The sequence below is a fragment of the Mustela lutreola genome, chromosome 1 (assembly GCF_030435805.1).
Source record: "Mustela lutreola isolate mMusLut2 chromosome 1, mMusLut2.pri, whole genome shotgun sequence".
In the NCBI taxonomy this organism is placed as follows: Eukaryota; Metazoa; Chordata; class Mammalia; order Carnivora; family Mustelidae; genus Mustela; species Mustela lutreola.
Window position 1 is genome coordinate 137,717,893 of NC_081290.1, and position 24,371 is coordinate 137,742,263.

Sequence of the window (24,371 nt, forward strand, 5' to 3'; positions counted from 1 at the left end):
CGTTATTTTGAAGTATGATAAAAGTCAACTTAAAATTCAAGGACTAAAATAGATAGTTCAGAAATCTTTCAAATGCCTTTGTACTGAGCTTTATTTTAACTTTTTTCCCCCCTAGAGAACATAGAGCTTAAGTATACAATTGATAATTTCTATAAATTTATATTAAAAAGACAAATGTCATTTTATATATTGATTGTAATTTCTAACAAAATTTCATACTCACCATTCCTCTTTCTTATGATCCCTTTATTTGCCAAGTCTTTGCAATGCTATGAATTATTGTGACTGCCTTATTCAAAATAATAAATTCAGTTTATCTGGTAAAAGCAGATGCTAAACTAGATTCAGTAATTATCACATAAAATGGGACTATACATATGTATGACCTTATCAGGTAATACCAGGTACTGAATATTTATCCCTCAAGCCACAATGGCTTCATATTATAAATTTATGACTTTTTGATATCCACTACACAGGATGCTTCTAGCATTCTCAAATGGGCACATCCTATTCCTCTCTTTCTTTGGGGGTTATGATGGATATATAAATATATGTGTGTATGTACATATATATTATGTACACATTTATGTTACTTTCAGAATGTACTTTACAATTAATCAGAAGATTGTGATAATGCATGGGAAAAAAATGGCTCTTTAAAACTGCATGAAATTGAAGATATTTCTGCCAGAGAATCATTTGTGTCAGGAGGTTAACAAACATGCAAATTAAAAATGCTGTATAGAAGCACATAGCACCTCTACATAATACAAAAATGCTTGGTGGTGACCTTGAGGCATTGCATTTTAAATATTTTATGCATTTTTTTTCGTGGAGATCAATTTATATTAAACTTGCAGAATATTATATAAAATCTTCTAGGGTCTTTTTATATTTACAAGTGGCAAGGTAGTTTTGCTTTTTTAAAAATAAGTTTTTAAAAAATATAAATGCAGGCACTTCTGCCTTACAATATCTACATTTGGGATATTCCATAGTCCATAAAGAACGACTATTCTTATGGTATACAGAGTAATTTAGAAACATTTGGGACAAGACATTTTCATAGTGCCAAATCATTCTTTGTATTGGCTGGGTGAATTCCAATGTAGCTGTAGCTCAGGGTGAGATGACTATTGCTCATTTTTTTTCCTTCTGTCCTCAAAATTCTGAGTCCTATCCCCATTCCCTGGATTCAGATGATGTCATTTCTTATGTCACTGAGAAAACTGAAGCAAGCAGACAGGTCTCCGCAGGCTGTCATTGACTAATCTAAATATCTCCCTGCTGTAAGGAAACACTCTGCTTTCTATCCAGTTGCCATAGAACTTAGATGACATCCCCTTTTGTCCATACAAGAAGTTCTGTCTCCTATCTTTTATATTTAGTTTCTCTTCCTAACAATTCCGATCAATATCTGTTACTTCTTCCATCTTGACCCACTTTCAAGTACCAGCATCACTCCCGTTTATCCTTCCATTCTCAGAAAATTTGAGTTCTCCAACTATTTCCTAGTTCTCTCCTTGCCTTCTCTCCTGAAGCCACTCTGGTCAGATTTTTTTTTTTTTTTTTTTAAGATTTTGCTTATTTATTTGACACAGAGAGAGATCACAAGTAGGCAGAGAGACAGGCAGAGAGAGAGAGGAAGGGAAGCAGGCTCCCTGCTGAGCAGAGAGCCCGATGTGGGGCTTGATCACGGGACTTTGGGCAGAGGCTTTAACCCAATGAGCCACCCAGGCGCCCCACACTCTGGTCAGATTTTTGCCCCCAGTCTGTCATGGAGTTTGACTCCATATTTTCATATTGATGACAGCTTTTAAGTCTCACTTCTTTCCCCCCATAACTAGGCAAGTTGATAAGAAATCTCACCTTCTCCCTCCTTTGGTGCCCCTGAGTGTTTCAAACATGGCCCTACCTCACCTTGTAGCCATAATAAAACAAACAAACAAACACCTACCCCGTCTGCTTTCTCTAATCTTACAGACTGTTTCATATCAGTGTACGAGACCTGCCCTGCTCTCCCAAGAGCCTCATTTTTCATACTCTGTTGGTATGTGTAGAGTATCAACAGGACACCACAAACCCTTTTATTCCTCTGTGTCCTCCACTACTTTTTATAGTCTTTGTGTGGGTTTCCCCTCCTTGCCTCCACCTTTACATGGTGGATGGCTCGGGGCTCAGTCCTTGGACTAGTTATGTTTTCTATCACATTCACTTCTTTGTAATCTCATTCACATTTAACAAGAAGCATCTTTGCTGGCGACTTTCAAATTTTTAACTCTGTTCCATATCTCTTCCCTAAAATTCAGACTCATAGATCCAACTATCTGTTCCACATCTGTTATGGATCTTATCAAATCTCATGAATTCAAATGTCATCTATTAGTTGATGTTTCTTAAATTTATGTGTTCAACCTGGACCCTAAACTGCATATGTGACATTCCCACAACAAATAACACTTTTAAATATAACATGTCCAAAACTTAACTCTTGGTTACTTCCTTACACATGCTCCTCTTACAGTCTTTTCCATATCTATAGATTATAATTCCAACTTTCTAGTTATTCAGACCAAAACATTTGAGAGGGCTCTTAATTCCTTTCTTTTTCTCATGCACCCAACAGTAAATTGTGGAGGCCAAGAAATATTAAGCCCATCCCACCTCAGGTTTAGCCTTAGCCTAAGTACAGCCATCTTAGCTCCAGCGGCCATCTCAGACCCCTATGCACAAGGGCTGAACTTTCTCCCACCCTGCTTTAGTAAACCCCACCCTGCTTTAGTAACAGGAACCCATAAATACCCCTGCCTTATCTAAGCTCAGGGTCCAAGTCCCTACTCCGCTGTGTCAGGTATACGTGGGCCCAAGCTTAAGCTTGTTAAATAAACCCTTGTGTCATTGCATTGGTGTTGGCTCCTTGGTGTTCTCTTGAATGTGAAAACATAAATGTTATCAGTTCTGCATGCAAATGACTGGTGAAGATCCAGGTTTTGTAGAACCTGAAGTGTTTTTAACTTAGAAGGGCATTTTAATATCAAAATGTAAATTTTAGAAAATAAAATTAAGTATAAATGGAAGTATTTGGTTTCATTAGAAAAGAAACTACAATATTTTATAAAATTTGGATAACAAACATCATCAAATAAAATAATGTGTTTAAGTTATAGCCTGACCTATCTTTATAGTATTTTCTCCTTACATATTTGGCTATGTGCTAATTGATAATCTTCTTATGTGGTGACTTTAGTATCTTTTAAAAAGAAGACAAAGACAATTTACTCTTTCACATAACAATTGATTGAAAGTTTAAAATCATTTTCAGTTTGGAAATAAAATTTGTGAAATTTCACTTCACAATCTAGTTTTAACCATGCTATATAAATATTAGGTTTATTTTATCAATTTTGGGATGATCTTTGAATTTTTAATACACTTAATAAATATTCCTTTACATGTAGACACAAGATTTCAGGGCATTTCAAGTTCAAATGTATTAATAATTTTAAGTACTTTTTCTTTTAAAGATTTTATTTATTTATTTGACAGAGAGAGAGATCACAAGTAGGTAGAAAAGCAGGCAGGGGTGGAGGAGAAGCAGGCTTTCTGCTGAGCAGAGAGCCCAATGCAGGGCTCAATCCCAGGACCCTGAGATCATGACCTGAGCCAAAGGCAAAGGCTTAACCCACTGAGCACCTAATTTTAAGTACCTTTTAAATGGATGGCATTCAGTATCCAGTTTTTCAGTGAAGTCCTTACTTCAGTATTGCACTATGAATTTTGTTACTATTATAATGTATTTCATGAGAAAGCATAAACATGACTTTAAACACAGTTGTACTTGTTAATTTGCTTACCTACAAACACAGAAATCATGGCAAATTCTAATTTGTGTTCTTTCCCCAAAAGACATTCATAACAATGAAAAAGTTGTGGGTTTTTGTTTGTTTGTTTGTTTGTTTTATGGCTGTGCTTATAATTGCATATACAGCTTTAACAAATGCTTCTCTGGTAGGAAGCAACTTCTGTTTTGTTTTGTTTTTATTATTTTCTTTTGTGAGAGAGAAGGGTGGGAGAGGGTTAGAGGAAGAAGGAGAAATCTCAAGAAGTCTCCATGCCTACTGCAGAGCCTAATATGGGGTTCAGTCTCACAACTCTAAGGTCATGACTTGCACTGAGATCAAGAGCCACTCCAAGAACCCATGCAACTTCTGTTTTGACTAGCATCAATGAGAACAAAATTCTATGCTTAAACATTTGCATATCTCATGCTGAAAGATTTTTTCATTGGTTAACATCAGGCTCAAACCATATTTCTCCCATTTTTCCTTCTGCCTCCACTCCTCATCCTCTGCCCACTGGCCCACCATTTCCCCTGCCCCCATATACACACTGTGTCTTCTGGATAGGAGCCAGAAACATATATATTTCATGATACAAATCTTCTTTGGAAGAAGTCTTTATAGAACAGTGTCCCTAAAGCTTTATTAACTTCATATTGAATTTGCATCTGTGTATCATATAAAGACAGACTTTCATTTTGTCACCCCACTGCTGCCAGCCTAGTAAAAGCTATTATCATCTTTCTAAAGCTTATTCTCTGGTCTTTACGTTTCCACCTCTGTCACTCTACATTATATCCCAGTGCAGCAAAGAAAATGATCCCACTGGAACTAAAGTTGGAAACCACTTTCGAAGACAGTTTGGTGATATCTTACAAAACAAAATTGACTTTTACCATATGATTCAGCAATCACACTCCTTGATATTTACCTAAAGGAACCGAAAACAGGTCCACAAAAAAACCTGCACGTGAATGTTTAGATCAGCTTGATTCATAATTGCCCAAACTTGGAAACATCTAAGATGTTCTTTGCAGTCAGTGGAGGGTATCAACCAGATACCTTCTGGTAAGCACTAGAAAGAAATGTGCCATCAAAAAACATGAAGAAAATTTAAGCATGTATTACTAAGTGAAATAAGCCAGTTTGAAAAGCTTATATATTGTATGATCTGAAGTATATGACATTCTGGAAAAGACAAGATTATGGAAACAATAAAAAAGGTGAGTAGTTGTCAGGGGATAGGAGGTAGAAGGGAAAGGGAGGGATGAATCAGTGAAGCACGGAGAATTTATACAGGAATGAAATGCTCTGTATGATACCGTAATGATATATGCATGTCATTATACATTTGCCCAAACCCATAGGATATACAACTCTAAGAGTGAGTCATACTGTATGCATTTTGGGTGATTATGATTTTAGGCCATTCTATACCATTCTAGTTAGGAATGTTGATAATGCGAGAAGTTATCTTTGTACCTTTTGTTCAATTGTTCCATGAATGTAAACTACTCTTAAAAAACAAATTAAAAAAAAAAACTGAAAACAAAAAGTCTTAATAAAAAGAAAAAAATGAAGAAAGGAAAACTAAAGTTAGATCATGTTGCACCTATGCTCAGTATTTTATTATAGCTTACCATCTTACTCAGTGTAACAGTCAATGTCTGGAATGCTAACTGCCAGTTCCTCTATGTCCTTATCACCTAATGCTATCACACATCATTTGCTCAGTTCTGATTACCTAATCCTCCTTTGTATTCTTTATACATGGCCAGGCATACTTTTGCCTCTGTACCTCAACACTTGATACTCTGCTTGGTATCTCCTTCACTTTGTTTATTTCTTTAATGTGACCGTCTCATGGAGGAATTCCTATCTGCTTTTGCAAACTAATCACTCTTATTTATTCTTCCCTTTTCCCTTTTTATCTTTCTCCATAATGCCTATCACTGTTCAACATGCATATATTTCATTTAGTTTATTGTTTTGTATAGTTAATTTACAAATTAACTTATTAACTTTTTCTTTTTTTAAAGATTTTTTCTTTTTTTATTTGATAGACAGAGATCACAAGTAGGCAGAGAGGCAGGCAGAGAGAGAGGGGGAGAGAGAGGGGGAAGCAGGCTCCCTGTGGAGCAGAGAGCCCAATGCGGGGCTAGATCCCAGAACCCTGAGAATCATGACCTGAGCCGAAGGCAGAGGCTTTAACCCACTGAGCCACCCAGGTGCCCCTAACTTATTGTTAACTTAATCACTTATTATTTTTCTGTTTTCTTTATAAGAATTCAAGTTCCATGAAGACTGTGATTTTTGGTTTATTTTGTTTTGTTTACTATGCTGTTCCAGTGCCTACCACACTATACATATTTGTCAAATGAATGAAATAACTTCAATTAACTAAAGTTTAAGAAGTGATAGAAGGTGAACTGAGCAGAGTATTGAAAGGTTTAAAAATTCTATGGAACTATATTGATCTGAACATATTTTTCACTTGTGAAATTTAATTTGCGATTTGAGTAATCTTTAATTCTAGGTTTCTTTACTTTCTTTATAAGTCAGTAATTAATTTTTGAAAAATATTAAAGATAGTTCTAGGAGTTTTATAAATTAAGTAACAGTCTGACCTATCTTTATAGCATTTTCTCATGTAAAAAAAAAAGACTATATCTATGAATTCTCTATATCTCAATTAAAAAAGCAAAATTGCATATGACCTTCATTCAGCACAATTCATTTTTCACTTATCAATATCTAAACCCATAAGAAATTTTTTTCTCAATCCAAAATGGTATATTCTAGAGATATTCTTCACTTGAAGGTGTTAACAATTTCAAATTCATTAGTAATAAATACAATTTCAAGAAAAATAGTTAACTTAATAAGTAAATTTTTCAGGATAAATACCAGAATTTTAGAAATAGTTACATCTATGGAAATGGTTCAAATACATGAATCTGTAGCACGAAAATGTAGTTTAGCATATACTATTTTTAATTAGCAGAGAATCAACATATTTTTAGTTATAAAATAACTGTAATGTAGGTTGTTTACGTAGTAAAGCTTATTTATTAATAAATACATATTATATAATTAGATAATTTTGATTATTTTTAGTGTTCTTTTCATTTTAAAGTTATCTTGGTCTGGAAGATAACTTGTATTCTCTCAGCAGTGACAGACATTGAAAAACTGATCAGTTCAAAAGATTAGAGACCTTAATAAGATGAAATAGAATTATTAGAATAAGAGATATAGGAGGAACTCAATGAGGCTCTTTCTTTCACTTGGAAATTTTGAGGTCATCATAAGGTTATCAATTGCCCTAATATCAATATTGTTATGTCTCAGGGAATAGATAGGTCAGCATAACAAATATAACAATAGCAATAATAATAATAATATTTTGAAATATTTTGGGAACTATCAAAATATAACACAGAGACATGAAGTGAATAAATGTTGTTGGAAAAATTGTGCTGATAGACCTGGTTGATTCAGTGTTGCTACAAACCTTCAATTTGTAAAAAATGCAATATCTGAAAAATGCAATACCTGTGAAGCACGATAAAGCAAACATCAGTAAAAGAAGTTATACCTGTACGACAACTGTATGTTATACTTTGAAGTCATGTAATTCATTGGCGGTTATTTATCCTTTCAAAATAAATACTTTATGAAACTAAGCTATATAAATTTCTCATTTCAACTATATTGAACTATATGTTATTTGTAGGCTAAAGTCAGAGAAAGCACAAGAGAATGATGATGCAACAAGATACACCCAAACTTATATACAAAATGAAACAGGAAAATTTCTAATGATGGTGATAAAGTGTTAAAAAAGATCAAACTAAATTTAGAAAACTTTCTCCCTTAAGTTGGGTATCTAATAGAGGTCCTCCAGTTGTATTTAGGTACTCAGTGGTTAACACTCCTTTCTAAAGAGAAGTGCTATATTTGTAATTAATAAAGATATTAAGCTTTCATTAAGCATATTTAGCACATAATCATGTATCAAACTATCCATATATTATTTAATTAATTCTTAAAATAACTCAGTGGAATAATTTGATTATCACTTTATAAGTGAACTGATGTTGAGAATGGTTGAGAAATTTTTCCAATATCATGTAATTAATAGAAGTTAAAACTCTGGATTAAAATATAAAAGTGAACACAGTCACTATATTCATTTATATATTTAAGGTGGACTGAATTCTTTTCATGTAACTTTTTAAAAAATGTAATCTTTTCTAAGTGTACCTTACACACTACCTTCCAATGTCTCTCGTTGATATATAATGGCTAGCAAACTGAACTCAGCATATTAAAATATTAATAATATCATCAGAAGTAACCCTTTCTTTAGTATTTCCAAATAGTGAGTTATTCATTAAAGCATCATAAGAAAATAATATTTTAATCACAAAATTAAATGATACTTAACAAATACACATGTTCAAGAAAATATACTAGGTATCATGTGGATAATGTAGAATTTCAAAATTCAAAAAGCCAAAATATTATAAGCTAGATCGTGGAGACAAGAAATATATAAATTTTATATAAATATAAATATACACCAGAGTGTCACTCTAATAATTTATATAGGTACAAATATGTATAATACCAAAATGCAAATAAAATATAGGTACATATATCTAGATTCAATAAAGTCATCCATGTTAACCTTGTATGTGAAAGAGAAAAGTGTATATTGAATGATGATGCATGCAAATAGATTCATAATAAAGTCAACTCTTTATTCCAAAGAAGTATGATTAATTGAAAAGTGCACTAGATACAACTCAAAAAAATTGGAATGGCATGTCTTTGGTTAGTTACCCATCACTGAAAGTAGAGGGTTATTTAATAAACAGTCACATTTAAAGTAAAGTGTACACATTTCACTCTATAAATATGATTTTTGTACTTTCAATTCTATTCTTTCAAGTAAGTTATATTGATATTATGAATATTTCTTATCATCTCCTCCATCTGAATACTAATGCCGCAAGTAATATCCATTGCAAAATGCACTTATAAATACCAACTTGTAAGATAAGACTTAACTCAAAGTTTTGCACAAATATGGGACTAAGAAGTGGCAGATGAGAAGAAATTCCTGAACTTGGTAGGGAGACTCACAGGGCTAGCAGCTGATTAGAAGCACCGAGAAATGGATTGAATAAAAGATAGAGAGAAAATGGGAAGTGGATTACCTTAAAACCCAGTGAATTTTTTCACAAGTTTCCCTGAAGCTCTCCTGAGATGGGATAGGTGGGCAGCTTACTACAGTTGAAGAAAGTACACCTTTAATTACGTCATTCTTAATGTAGCTCAAGATTTAAAAATATCAGGTTCCTATTCTTATTTTGTTGACTGTTTTCATTATGAAAAGGTATTGGAATTGTTAAATTTTTCTGCATTTATTGATATAATTAGATGGGATTCCTCCCTTTAATTAATATGCTATATTGTATTAATTGACTTTCATATGCTAAGCAAACCTTCCATTCATAGGATAAATCTTTCTTGAACATGGTGTGACACCTCCTGACGTTGCACGGGAGAAGAATGAGGCACAAACAAGTCAGCTTCAAGAGAATGGGAGCAGGGGGCAACAATAGAAAAGACTGTCACCCTGAACAACTCCTCACTCTCATATTTATTAGAAAGTGAGTAACAACCAACAAAGAAGCTGGAGTAGATTACACATTGACCATGAATCTTGTAGGTATGTAAGAAGAAAGGCAAAATATGTCTGGTCACGTAGTACATGACCTATAGTGAGCAAGCCCAAATTAAAGGATTGTCTGACTAACTGCTCATGTTCTCTGGGCAAGGGAAGATAATGGAAAAATGAAGCAGGTGGCTGTTGTGCCCTAGGCAAGAGAGGCATCCCCAGGTGCTCGGCTTCAAGGACGTTTATCGTCCTCTCCCCCAGAGGCCTGTTGCCAGTACAGTACATGTTTTTCTTAGGGCTATATCTAAGCATGCTTGGTAACTAGTATAATTTTTCATAAGTTATATTTTAAGCAGTATGTTGTTCTGAGGGATGGTTACAATGGTGCATCATTATTTTTATATGCTGTTAAATTCACTGGTATTTTTTTAGAATTTGCACATACATATTTATAAGGGTACTGGTCTTGTTTCTTTTTGATGATATTTATCTCTCACTTTGGTATTAGAATAATACAAAGAGTATTATTTATAGAATGGTTTAGGAAGTGTGCCTGTCCTCTTTTTTTTTTTTTTTTTTTCTTCTTCTTTTTTTAAGAGCTTGAAAAAGAAGAGCAGGCAAAGCATTTACCGGTGAAGGCATCTTGTTCTGGACTTGAATTTATTGGGAGGGTTTTTGTATTTTTTTGTTTGTTTGTTTTGTTGGTTGGTTTTTATTCCATCATTTTGCTTGTTATAGATCAGTTCAGATTTTCTATTTCTTCTTCAGTCACTTTCTGTAACTTGCATTTCTAGAAATCAATCTACTTATCAAATTTGTTGGCATATGATTATAATGTTCTCTTGTAATCCTTTTTATTTCTTTAATTTCAGCAGTCCTTTCATTCGTGTTTTAATAATTTGAGTCCTCTCTAATTTTCTTAATGTGAATTCTAGCTAAATGTGAATTCTAAAGACTAAGTTTGATTTGTTGATTTTCTTGATATCTCTATTTTTCAAGTATTTATCTTCTTCATTATTTTCTTGCTGTTTAGCTTTAGTTTGTTCTTCTTTTTCTATTTTCAAGTAAAAGATTAGGGTTTTGATTTTTTTTTAATGTAGTCATTTAAGTTATAATTTCCTACTGAACACTGCTTTTAATGAATCCCATACTTTTTTTATATTTTGGTTTTGATTTTTGTTCATTTTTAAGTATTTTCTAATTTGCCTTATGATTGCTGTTTTGACCCACGATTATTTAGAAGTGTGCTAATTTCCACAGACTTGTGAATTTTCCACATTTTTATTAATTTCTAATTTTCATTGTGGCAAAGGAGAAATTGTATAAATTCAGACTTTTTAAATGTATTGAGACTTTTTTATGGCCTAACATATGGTCTATCCTGTGAATGATCCACATCCAATTGAGAAGAATGTATATTCTGTGTTTGGGTGAATTGCTCTTTATATGTCTGTTAACTCTAGATGGTATTTAGTTTTTCCACATCTTCTATTTTCTTGCTGTTTTTCATTCTAGTTTTTCTTTTATTTATTTATTTATTCCTTATTGAATAAATAATATTAATAATTCAAACTATTATTATTGAATTATCTATTTTCTCTTAATTTCTGTCAGCTTCTACGTATAGTTCAGAATTCTGTTGCACATATGGTTATAGTTATATTTTCTTAATGAATTGATCCTTGTGTTATACAATCCCTATTAATATTTCTTATATTAAAGTTTATTTTGTGTGATATCAATATAGGTGCTCCAGATCTTTTCTGTTACTGATATAGAATATATATTTTTTATACTATTTGTGTCTTTGAATCTAAAGTAAGTCCCTTAAAAAATAAATTAACTCTCTTGCAAACAACATATACTCAATTGTTTTTATCCATTTTATTAATCTCTGAATTCTAGAGTTTAATCTATTTATACTTAGTGCCATGATTAATAAGAAAGGACATATTTTGGCTCTTAGTTTTCTGTATGTCTCTCTTCTTTCTATCTCTTATTCCTCCTTTACTACTTTATTTTGTGTTAAATAGATATTTTCTAGTGTACCATTTTAATTTATCATGGCTATTAAGAAACTTTTGAATTTTCTGTGTTTTCCTTTAGGATTACAAATGGCATCTTAATTTATAACAATGTAGACTGATGTTGATTTAATTTTAGTAGTATAAGATCATTTTAGATTTTATATAGGTTGGATTTTTCTTGGTGTAGTTATTACCCCAGATTCATTTTTATACATTGTGTAGTCACCAACATAGATGTATAGTTATTGCTCCTTACAACTATCTTTTAATTCAGATAAAATAATAAAATAAATTATGAACAAAAATGCATTATGCTGCCTTTTATATTTACTGTACACTTACCTTTACATTTGTTCTTCATTTCTTCATCTAGATTTGAGTATGTTCCTTTCACTTCAGCCTTAAGTTCCTTTAGGGATAACCTAAGTGGCTCAGTCAGTTGAATGTCCAACTCTTGGTTTCAGCTCAGGTCATGGCCTCATGGGTTGTGGGATTGAGCCCCATGTCCGGCTCCTCACTCAGTGAAAAGATTGAAGATTCTCTCCCTCTGCTCCTCCTTGCTGTGTGCTCTCTCTAAGATAGATAAATAAATCTTTTTTAAAAAGATTTTATTTATTCACTTGAGACAGAGAAATGGATAGAGATCATGAGCAGGAAAAGAGGCATAGAGGGAGAAGGAGAAGCAGACTCCCCACTGGGCTTGGAGCCCAATGTGGGGCTCCGTCCCAGGAATCTGAGATCATGACCTGAGCTAAAGGTCATGCTTGACAACCTGAGCTCCCAGGCACCCAAATAAACACATCTTTAAAAATATATATATATTTTAGAATTTATCAGGCATGTCTTCTAGTGACAAACTCTAAATGTTTTAGTTTCTTCATTTTTGAAGGATAGTTTTGCACTTATACAATTCTTGTCTATATTAATATTATTATTGTTATTATTGCCAACACTTTGAATATGTCAATACCCTGCCTCCTGACTTCCTTGTTTTCTGAAGATAAATCAGTTGTTAATCTTTTTGAGTATCCCTTGTATATGATGATTCAGTTCTTTTTTTTTTTTTTAAAGATATTATTTATTTATTTGACAGACAGATCACAAGTAGGTAGAGAGGCAGGCAGAGAGAGACAGGAGGAGGAAGCAGGCTCCCTGCTGAGCAGAGAGCCCGATGCGGGACTCCATCCCAGGACTCTGAGATCATGACCGGAGCCGAAGGCATCGGCTTAACCCACTGAGCCACCCAGGTGCCCCGATGATTATGCTGCTTTTAAGTTTTTGTCTTTGTCTTTTTAAGTTGATAATAGTATACTTAGTTACCAATACCTTGAATTTATTTTACTCAGAGTACCCTGAGCTTCTTTATATGCAAATTAAATATTTTCATCAAGTGTGGGATTTTTTTGAACAGTATTTCTTAAAACATTATTTCTGCTCCTTTCTTCTTCTGGAACTCCTATTATGCATAATTTGGTATGCAGGTCTCTTTGTGTTCATTTTCCTTCATCATTTTGATTTTTGTTCTTTAGACTAGATGATCTCAGTTAATGTATTTTCAAGTTTGCTAGTTCTTTGTTTTGTCTTCTTGAATCTGCTGATAAAGGTGAGCCCCTTTATTGAATTTTTCATATCAGTTATCATACTTCTTAGTGCCAGAATTCTTATATGAATCTTTCATATCTCTTTAATATTCTCTACCTGCTGAAATAGTACTAATACTTTCATCTAGTTCTTTAGACATCATTTTCTTAGCTCATTTAAGATATTTTTTTAAATGTCTGAGTTAATGCTTTATCTATAATGCCTACTGAACTTCCTCAAGTATAGTTCTTTGTTTAATAAGATTTTTATTTATTTCTTTAAGAGAGAAAAACAGAGAGCATGAGTGGGGAGAGGGGCAGAGGGACCTAGCAGACTCCCCACTGAGTGGGGATCCAATCTGGGGCTCAATCCCAGGACCTTAAGATCATGCCCTGACCCAAAGTCAGATGCTTAACTGACTAAGCCACACAGGCACCCCAAGGATAGTTCTATTGAATACTCTTCTCTCTTGGGTATGAGCCACATTTTATTTCTTTGCATGCCTCATACTTTTTTTTTTTTTTGGTTGAAGACTGGACATTTTGAATAGTTTAATTTGGTAAATTTGGAAATCAGATTCTCTTTTAAAGAGTTTTTTTGAAGTATATACAAACCTCTTATTTTCCAGACTGGCCTCCAAGATTTCAGTTATTGTTTGCCTCAATTACTGTTTATAACTTCAGGCAGCAGCAAGGGAAACATTTATCTGTAAATATTTTTAATATATGCAAATTTCCCTTTCCATTTTGATATCAGCTATAGCACTGGGCAAGTTCTGAGTCAGGTAAAATAAAGAGAAGCCTTTTGAATCAGTCTTATAAGGAGCCACCATACAATTCAAAACAAATAACTGCACTTATTTGTGAATAAGCTTTGTTCTGTTCCTTATGGTACCACTGGGAATGTAAAATGTTATCTTCAAAGCTACTAAGTTGCGAACAGGGTGGGAATGAGCTAAGTTAAAATGCTACAAATATCAGTGTTCTTACCAAGATTCCATTTTTCTTAAATAAGCCCCATCCAGATTCCAGAAGCCTTTGATTAGTTTTCAGCATTTCCAAATAGTGATTTTAACAGTTTTTCCAGTTTTTTCATTTTATTATATATATATGTATATATATATACATATATATATATATATATGTATTTTTTTTGTGACAAGCACAATGCCAAAGTTTCTTACTCCACCATTTTGCTGATGACTACATTGGTTTTTAATTCCTAATTTGTAAATCATAATTTAAATCTGCATATAAAGGATGCTATTTCTAATGGTTTATCTGAAAGGCTTATAGGCTTTTAAAAAATATAATAAATATTAACAGTATATTTAAGTTGATATAACATCTTCTCTTTTGAGATTTTTAAAAGATGCTTAATTTTCATTTTTCTGAAATATGTATGTGCAGCACCTTTCAAAACATTGATATATCCTATGAGGGAACATCCCTCTTTTTTTTTTTTTTTTAAAGATTTTATTTATTTATCTCACAGAGAGAGAGATCACAAGCAGGCAGGGAGGCAGGTAGAGAGAGGGAAAAGCGGACTCCCTGCTGAGCAGAGAATCCAACATGGGCCTCAATTCCAGGACCCTGGGATCATGACCTGAGCGAAAGGCAGAGGCTTAACCCACTGAGCCACCCAGGCACCCCCAACTTTTGAATTTACACCCAAAAATATTCTTTAAAAAAATTGCAGGATCCTTCCTAGCTTCTAGATCTTTTCTGTTTATTATAATAACGGAAGAAGGGAAAAAAGTATCAGCATATTTAACAATGACTATTAAACAGGATGAGTTTTGTCTTCTGGCACTCTGAAATATAATATACATAGTCACCCTATGGATATGGATAAGTGAAAGAAAAAGCAGACGGGAGCTTGGCATGAAAAATAAAGAGTAATTGGATTTTCATATATTGAAATTTTAAGAGAGAGGAAACATTTAGTTGGCAGAGACTGTAAGATGGACAATTTCCAATTTGATACTGAAATGAACAAATAGATTATTTTTTAAGGGTAGCTGATGTAAGCATGGTTTCTTATGAGAATGAGGCAGAAACATTTTTCTCATAATAAAGTCTTCATGGAATTTTAATACTTGTAAGCATCTAGTGAATAGCATTTTAAACAGAAAAAAATAACAAATCCATTACATTAAAAACCATTCTAAAAAGCTAATATTTTATTCCCACTGTCAGAGCAAAATGAATGTTTGAAAAGGTACTATTGAGTAACCTGTTTCAATGAATGTAGCAAAAAATTTAAATGATCCATGAATTTCTTTTTATTATTAAAAAGCCATTTAGGGGGTGCCTGGGTGGCTCAGTGGGTTAAGCCGTTGCCTTCGGCTCGGGTCATGATCTCAGGGTCCTGGGGTCCAGTCCCGCATCAGGCTCTCTGCTCAGCAGGGAGCCTGCTTCCAACTCTCTCTCTCTCTGCCTGCCTCTCTGCCTACTTGTGATCTCTCTCTGTCAAATAAATAAATAAAATCTTTAAAAAAAAAAGTCATTTAGGTACATAGGCAATTTAATTAAATAAACTCAAACAGTGTGCATTTTTATATCTTAAAAAGAATAAGTTTTTTTAATAAGAAAAAGAAAAAGAATAAGGTGATTTTTACAAAATCACCTTTTTATTGTTTGGAAAAACAACATGTCAATGTGATGTTATACTATTCTAAGTATAGTATACTCTAACCTTATCAAATGGGCAAATATTGCCTACGTGATTAAGACAAAACCTTGGGCATTATCTATATTAATCAACACATATCAGAAAATAAAGGGACTATATAATTATTTATGATATCAAAATGGCATAATATTGAAAACACACACCAATCATTAATATCCCAATGGAAGCAGAATTGAAGTAGAGAAAATTTAATAGGAACATATTACTTTACCAAAATGTGTTTTTTATATTTCCTTAAATAAGTGTCCTCTGAGAAGAATATTAAATAAGTACTTGTACTTAACCAATGTTTGTATGTAAGATAGTGGGAGAAAAAATTTATGTTAAGTTGAAAAATTACATGCTCCATATCCCATATAATATTAAATGTCATTATAGAGAACACCATGGAACAAAATTGAAAAGAAGCTTTGTTTCAGTGTATCTTTTTTCCATATGTTAAATTTGGGCCAATCAAAAATCTTGTTGCTGTTGTGCAGTGCTGGGCAGCCAGCCTGGAGTTCACCTGTATACCACAATGCTTTCCATGCTTGACTCTATGTTCTGGATTACCTGTAAAGAGGAATAACCAAATTAAAATATGTTAATATTTCTTGTTATGTTAAAATATTGAAAAATATTTTAAACAACTAACTGGTTTGTTCTTTATGATGGATTTACAACTTATATCATCTTAGTAATTTAGAAGAAAACATATACCATTTATGTATGATCCATAAGCAAGATCATAGGGTATCCAATTTATCTTTTTATATTACTCATGTGACATATTATTGGTTTTCAATAATTGTGTTGTATTGTTAGACCTGAAAACTTATAATGGTGTCTCTTAAGAATGAAAATGTTTTCTTTGGTTTTAAAATATGAGAGTTAAATTTTCAGTGAAACAAAAATGTGGAGAAAACCATCAAGTGAATTCATTAGAGGATGGTAAAACAAAAATTACAGAAAGAAGAGAACATATGAAATGCTCAAAAGAAATTTATCAATAGAAAATTTAATCTGAATTTCATATGTGAATTTATTAATGATATTCACATGCTATTACTTTTATCCCTATATTATATCCTAGTCATATGTCTAGGATAACTCTTGCCTTATACTTTAAAATATCTGTGTTCAAACTTTTTTATTAGTGACAGACTCCATAAATTTTTATTTTTTAGTTAGCTTATATAAATATAAATCAATAAATAATCTAAAATATAAGCCAAATTTTATTACCTATTTAATGCCATGTTAATCTTCATTCTATTTTCTTATTCAAGTGTGATTTCTTTCAATTTTTTTAAATTTAGTAAATACATAGAAATACTTAATATTAGAAATGATTGTCTCCTCAATAATTTTCAGTAGCAAAAGTTCATATTATAAGTAATATCTTTTTAATGTGTAAATGTACCTATAAAATGTGAACAACATGGACTCAAAATCTACTCTTGAATATTAAAAAGTTGAAAACCACTCTCTTGTATACATATTTGATCAAAAACTTAGAATAAAAGTTTATTCTTCTAAGTTTTTATTGAAATTCCAGTTAGTTAACATATAATATAATATTATTTTTGGAGATACAACATAATGATCCAACACTTCCATACAATGCCCAATGCTCATCACAGCAAGCACACTCCTTAATCCTCATCACCCCCACCTCCCTTTTGGTAACCATCTTTATAGTTAAGAGTTTATTTTTTGGTTTACCTCCCTCTTTATTTTTTCTCTTTGTTCATTTTTTAAAAATTCCACATAATGAGTGAAATCATATGGTCTTTGTTTTTCTGATTTATTTCAATTAGTGTAGTATTCTCTAGCTCCATCCATGTTGTTGCAGATGGCAAGATATCGTTCTTTGTATGACTGAGTAATATTCCACTGTGTGTGTGTATGTGTGTGTGTGTGTGTTATTTCTTCTTTATCCATTTATCAAAGGACACTCACACTTTTTCCATAGTCTGGCTATTGTAGATAATGTCACTATAAAGAAATGAGTGCATGTATCCCCTCAAATTGGACTGCTTCTCAGAGTTCCTGTACCACTTGGCATTCCCACCAACAGTGAAAGAAGGTTCCCCTTTCTCCATATCCTTGCCAACACCTGTTGTATTTTGAATTGTTGATTTTAGCCATTTTGACAAATGAGAGGTGATATCTCACTGTACTTTTGAGTTGTAGTATTCCCCTGATGAGGAGTGATGTTGAGAATCTTTTTATGCATCTGTTGATTATCTATATGTCTTCTTTGGAAAAATGTCTGTTCACGCCTTCTGTCCATTTTTAATTGGATAATTTGTATCTTGGGTGTTGAGTTTAATAAATTCTTTTAGAATTTGGGTACTAAATCTTTTGCAAATATTTCTCCCATTCCAGAGGTTGTCTTTTAGTTTTGTTGATCGTGTCCTTTGCTGTGAAGAAGCTTTTTATTTTGATGAAGCCCTAAGAGTTTTCTTTGCTTTGTTTCTCTTGCCTCAGGACACATATCCAGAAAGAAGTTGTTATGGCTGATGTCAAATAGGTTACTTCCTGTATTCTCCTCTAGAATTTTAGTGGTTTCCTGTTTCACATTAAAGTCTTTCATCAGGAGCACCTGGGTCGCTCAGTGGGTTAAAGCCTCTGCCTTCAGCTCAGGTCATGATCCCAGGGTTCTGGGATCGAGCCCCGTATTGGGCTCTCTGCTCAGCAGGGAGTCTGCTCCCCACTCTCTTTCTGCCTACCTGTGATCTCTGTCTGTCAAATAAATAAATAAGATCTTAAAAAAAAAAAAACAAAAACAAAGTCTTCCATCAATTTTGAATTTTTTGGTCAATGCTATAAAAAGTGTTCCAGTTTCATTCCTCTGCATGTTGCTGTTCAGTTTTCCCAACAAGTGGTGAAAGGACTTTTTTCCATTTTATATTCTTTCTTGATTAATTGAAGATGAATTGACCAAATTTTCATGTGTTCCATTTCTGGATTTTTTTTAATTTAAAGATTTTTGTTTATTTATTTGACAGAGATCACAAGTAGGCAGAGAGGCAGGCAGAGAATGAGGAGGAAGCAGGCCCCCCAGCGAGCAGAGAGCCTGATATGGGGCTTGATCCCAGGACCTTGGGATCATGACCTGAGCTGAAGGCAGAGGCTTTAACCCACTGAGCCACCCAGGTGCCCTCGTTTCTGGATTTTTAAATTTTGTTCTATTGATCTGTGTGTCTATTTTGTACTTTTTTGATCACTACAGCTTTTCAATATAATCTGAAATCTGGAATCATTATGCCTCCTGCTTTGCTTTTCTTCTTCAAGATTGTTTTGGCTATTTGGGGTCTTTTAAGTTTGTATACAAAGTTTAGGATTGTTTGCTCTAGCTCTGTGAAAAATACTTGTGCTATTTAGGGACTGCATTAAATGTGTAGATTGCTTTCGGCAGCATAGACATTTTAACAATATTTGTTCTTCCAATCCATGAGCATGGAATGTTGTTTTTGGTGGTGGTGTTTTTTGTTTGTTTGTTTGTTTTGTTTTGTTTTGTTTTTCCATTTCTTTGTGTCATTTTCAATTTTGTTTGCCAGCATTTTCTGGCTTTCAAGTACAGGTCTTTCACCTCTTTGGTCAGTTTTATTCATAGGTTTCGTACTGGTTTTGGTGTAAATGTAAATGCAGTTGATTCTTTAATTTCTCTTTCTGCTGCTTCATTATTTATGTATAGAAATGCAACAGATTTCTGTACTCTGATTTTGTATCCTGCAACTTTACTGAATTCATTTATCAGTTCTAGCAGTATTTTGGTGGAGTCTTTCAGCTTTTCTGTATAGAATATAATGTCGTGGGGAGCCTGGGTGGCTCAGTGGGTTAAAGCCTCTGCCTTCAGCTCAGGTCATAATCCCAGGGTCCTGGGATCGAGCCCCAGCATCAGGCTCTCTGCTCAGCAGGGAGCCTGCTTTCCCTTCCTCTCTCTTTGCCTGCCTCTGCCTGCTTGTGATCTCTGTCTGTCAAATAAAATAAATAAAACCTTTAAAAAAAAAAAAAGAATATAATGTCACCTGTGAATAGTGAAATTTTTACTTCTTTGCTGATTTGGATGTCTTTTATTTCTCTTTGTTGTCTGATTGCTGAAGCTAAGACTTCCACTACTAAGTTAGATAACAGAAGTGAGAGTGGACATCCTTGTCTTGTTACAGATCAGAAAAGTTCTGTTTTTCTCCATTGAAAATGATATTAGCTGTGTTTTTTACATAGGTGGCCTTTATTATTTGAGGTATGTTCCTTCTAAACCTCCTTTATTGAGGGTTTTTATCATTAATGGATGTTATACTTTGTCAAATGCTTTTTTTGCATCTATTGAGATGATCTTATCCTTTCTTTTATTAATGTGGTGTATCACATTGACTAATTTGTGAATACTAAATCACACCTGAAACCCAGGAATAGATCCTACTTGATCATGGTGAATGATTTTTTTTTTTTTTTTTTTTTTTTTTAGTATATTGCTGGATTTGTCTTGTTAGTATTTTACTGAGAATTTTTGCATTCAAGATCATCATGGATATTGACCTATAGTTCTCCTTTGTGGTGGAGTCTTTATCTAGTTTGGTATGAAAGCCATTCTAGCCTCTTAGAATGAGTTTGAAAGTTTTCTTTTCTTTTCAGTTTTTGAAATATTTTGAGAAGAGTAGGTATTAATTATTCTTTGTTTGGGAGAATTTGACTATGAAACCATCTGGGCCCTGGACTTTTTTTTGTAGTTTTTTAATTATTAATCATCATTATTATTATTAAAATAATAATTTAAATAAATTTAGTAATTTAAATAAATTTAATTATTTTATTATTATTATTAATATTATTATTGTTATTTCTTTCCTAGTTATTGGTCTTTTCAAGTTTTCTTTCAGTTTTGGTAGTTTATATGTGTCTAAGAATGTATCCATCTCTTTCAGGTTGCCCCATATGTTGGCATATAGCTTTTCACAATATTCTCTTATAATTTTATTTCCATGGTGGTGGTGGTTATATCTCTTTTCTCATTTTTATTTTTTAATTTATTTGGGTTCTTTCTCTTTTCTTTTTTATAAGTCTGGGCAGAGTATTAACAGTTTTATTATTTTTTTCAACAAATCAGCTCCATATTTAATTGATCTGTTCTCTTTTTTTCTATATGATTTATTTCTTTTCTAATCTTTATTATCCCCTTCCTTCTGCTATCTTTCTGCTTCATTTGTTCTTCTTTTTTGCTCTTTAGGTGTAAGTTTAGGGTTTTGTTGTTGTTGTTGTTCTTCTTGCTTTTTAGAGTAGGCCTGTATTGCTATAAAATTCTCTTTAAGACTACTTCTGCTGCACTCCAAAGCTTTTGGGTGGTTTGTTTTCATTTTCACTTGTTTCCATGTATTTTTATTTTAAATTTATTCTTTGCTTTCATGGTTAACTTATTGATTGTTCAATATCAAATTTTTTAGACTCTATGTATTTGTGCTCTTTCCAAATCTTTTCTTGTGATTGAATTCTAGTTTCACCTAGCATTGTAATCAGAAAAAAAAAAATGCATGTTGTACAATGCGTCCTGCATATTATACACAACTGATAAATTACTGAATACTATATCTGAAACTAATGATGTGCTGCAAGTTGGTTAATTGAATTTAAATAAAATTCATAGTATGATTTCAATATTTTTGTACTTGTTGAGGTCTGTTTTGTGACCTAATATGTGATCTATTCTGGAGAATGTTCCATGTGCATTTCAAAAGAATGTGCATTCTGCTTTTTTAGGATGGAATGTTCTGAATATATCTGTTAAGTCCATCTTGACCAGTGTGTCCTTCAAAGCCATTCCTTCCTTGTTAGTCTTCTGATTAGATATCTGTCCATTGATGTAGATGGAATGTTGGAGTGTTAAAGTCCCCTGCTATTATCCTATTATGATTAATGAGTTCCTTTATGTTTATTAATTGTTTTATATATTTGGGTGCTCCCATGTTGGATTTGTAAGTATCTATAATTGTTATATCTTCTTGTATGCTTCCTTTTATGGTAATATAGTGTCCTTCTTTGTCCCTTCTTACAGTCTATGTTTAAGTCTTGTTTCTCTGATATAAGAATTACTAGTCTGATTTTATTCTGACATTGGTGTGATAAATATTTCTCTACCACCTCATTTTCAAATTGCAGGTGATTTTAAGTCTAAAATGAATCTCTTTTAGGCAGTGTATAATTTGTTTTTTTTAATCCATTCTGACACCCTTTGTCTTTTCATTGAGGCATTTAGTCCATTTGCTTTCAAAGAAATTATCGATAGATAAATATTTGTTGCCATTTTATTACTTGTTTTGTCATTCTTTCTGGAGACTTTCTCTGACCCTTTCTTGTCTTTGTCACTTGTGGTCTCTCTTTTTCACTCAAAAGTCCCCTTTAATATCTCTTGCAGAGATTGTTTAGTATTCAGGAACTCCTTTAGTTTCTGTTTGTTTGGAAAAAACTTTATCTCTCCTATTATGAATGATATAGCCTTGCTGGAATACTCTATCCAGAGTATTCTTGACTGCAGATTTTCCCATTCAGCACTTTGAATATACCATGCCACTCTCCTCTGGCTTGCAAAATTTCTGTTGAAAAGTCACCAGCTAAACTTACGGGTTTTCCCTTGTAAGGTAAGAAATTTTTTGTCATGCTTAATTCTTTTTTTTCTTTATCACTATATTTTGTCAATTTAATTACAATGTGTCTTGCTGTTGGACTGCTTTTGTTGATTTTGATAGGAGTTCTCTGTGCCTCCTCTTCTGGATGTCTGTTTCCTTACCCAGATTAGAGAAATTTTTTTCAATTATTTCTTGAAATAAATTTTCTACCCCCTTTTCTCTCTTTTTACTTCTGGGATTTATATGATATGAATGTTATTATGTTTGATGGAGTCACTGAGCTCGCTAACTCTATTTTTGTGTTGCATAATTCTTCCTTTTCTCTTTTTTCTTTGGCTTCATTGTTTTCATTATTTTGACTCTAGTTCACTAATTCATTTTTCTGCTTCTTCCAGTCTTCCATTCATTGCATCAAGCCTGTTTCCAATCTCATTCTTCATTTTTTTTTTAAAGATTTTATTTATTTATTTGAGAGAGAGGCAGTGAGAGAGAGCATGAGCAAGGAGAAGGTCAGAGGGAGAAGCAGACTCCCTGTGGAGCTGGGAGCCCGATGCCGGACTCGATCCTGGGACTCCGGGATCATGACCTGAGCTGAAAGCAGTCGTCCAACCAACTGAGCCACCCAGGCGTCCCCATTCTTTATTTCTGATATATTCTTTTTTAACTCTTATCTGTGTGGTAAAGGTCTCTTCGATGTTCTCTATTATTTCCTCAAGCCCACTAAGTATCGTTATGATTGTTTTTTTTAAATTCTCCATCAGGCATGTTATTTATATCTGTTTTACCTCTCTAGCTTTGGCCTGATTTTATTCTTTTACTTGGGATGAATTCCCCAATCTTGTCATTTTTGCTAAGTCTCTGCTTTCCTCTGTATGTTGGAAGAGCTTACGTCTCATTCTCCTGAAAGTTATAACTTTATGAAAAAGAGGTCATTTAGTGCCCAGGCCCTGGTACTTTAGGATGTGCCTCCAGTGTGTTCTGTGTGTACTCTGCTGTTGTGTTATAACTGCTCCATCCTTTAAGCCAGTCATCTACAGAGGATTTCAGTATCTGCTGTGGGGAGTATTTGGTCCCTGGCCTGAATGTGGCAAGTTTTAAGTAGGTCTGCTCTGATCTGCTTGTGAAATGGGAACTAACATCAACTCCATTATAACTGAGGCCCTACAGAACACTCTAGTTGGAAGATGTGATGTGGGTAGGGGTTGTGCTGGTTTTCTAGGGGAGGGGTCTGTCATGCTGGGACTGAGGCAAGTGTGACTGAGAAGGGCAGTCTCACCAGAGTACCAGGTTGGGGCTTAGTGTAAACAAATTAGGCAGCCAATGTCAGTGCTGTGCTGCTTCCCTTCAGTGGCTCTGTGTTTAAGCTGAAAGACAGGGGAGGGAAATGGCATCAGCCAACTCCTTGTTCTTAGGGAGTCATCTCTGTGGTTGCTGCCTCTCAAGGAAGCACTCCTAAAATAGTGAGTAATCTCCAAACGGTATGCCCAAAGGAAGTTCCTCAATTCAGTTGCCATACCATTTGCCCCTAAGTTGTTTGCCTGCCTTCTCTTTGGGATCAGCACAGTGCCCTCTGGGCTCTTCCTGGACAAACTCACTGACTTTTAAAACTAGACTTTAAGCACTCCTGGTTGCAAGAACTCTTAAAATTTAGACTTCCTTTTCCAAACCAGTAGCTTTGGGGAAACATTTTCCTTGTGTTTTCCCCTGGTTTCTCCTCTCTCTTGTCCTTCTCTGCAACCACATTTTCTCTCTTCCACAGCACCTGATCCTCTTCTCTAAACCACATCTCTGTACTTTCTACATTCTTCAGTGTGGCTGCTTCTCTCCTTTTAGTTGTAGAGTTTGTTCTGTCAATCCTTAGGTTAATTTCTGGTATAATTAGGATGGTTTGATAGTTACCTAGTTGTGTTTGTAGCACAAAATGATCCTA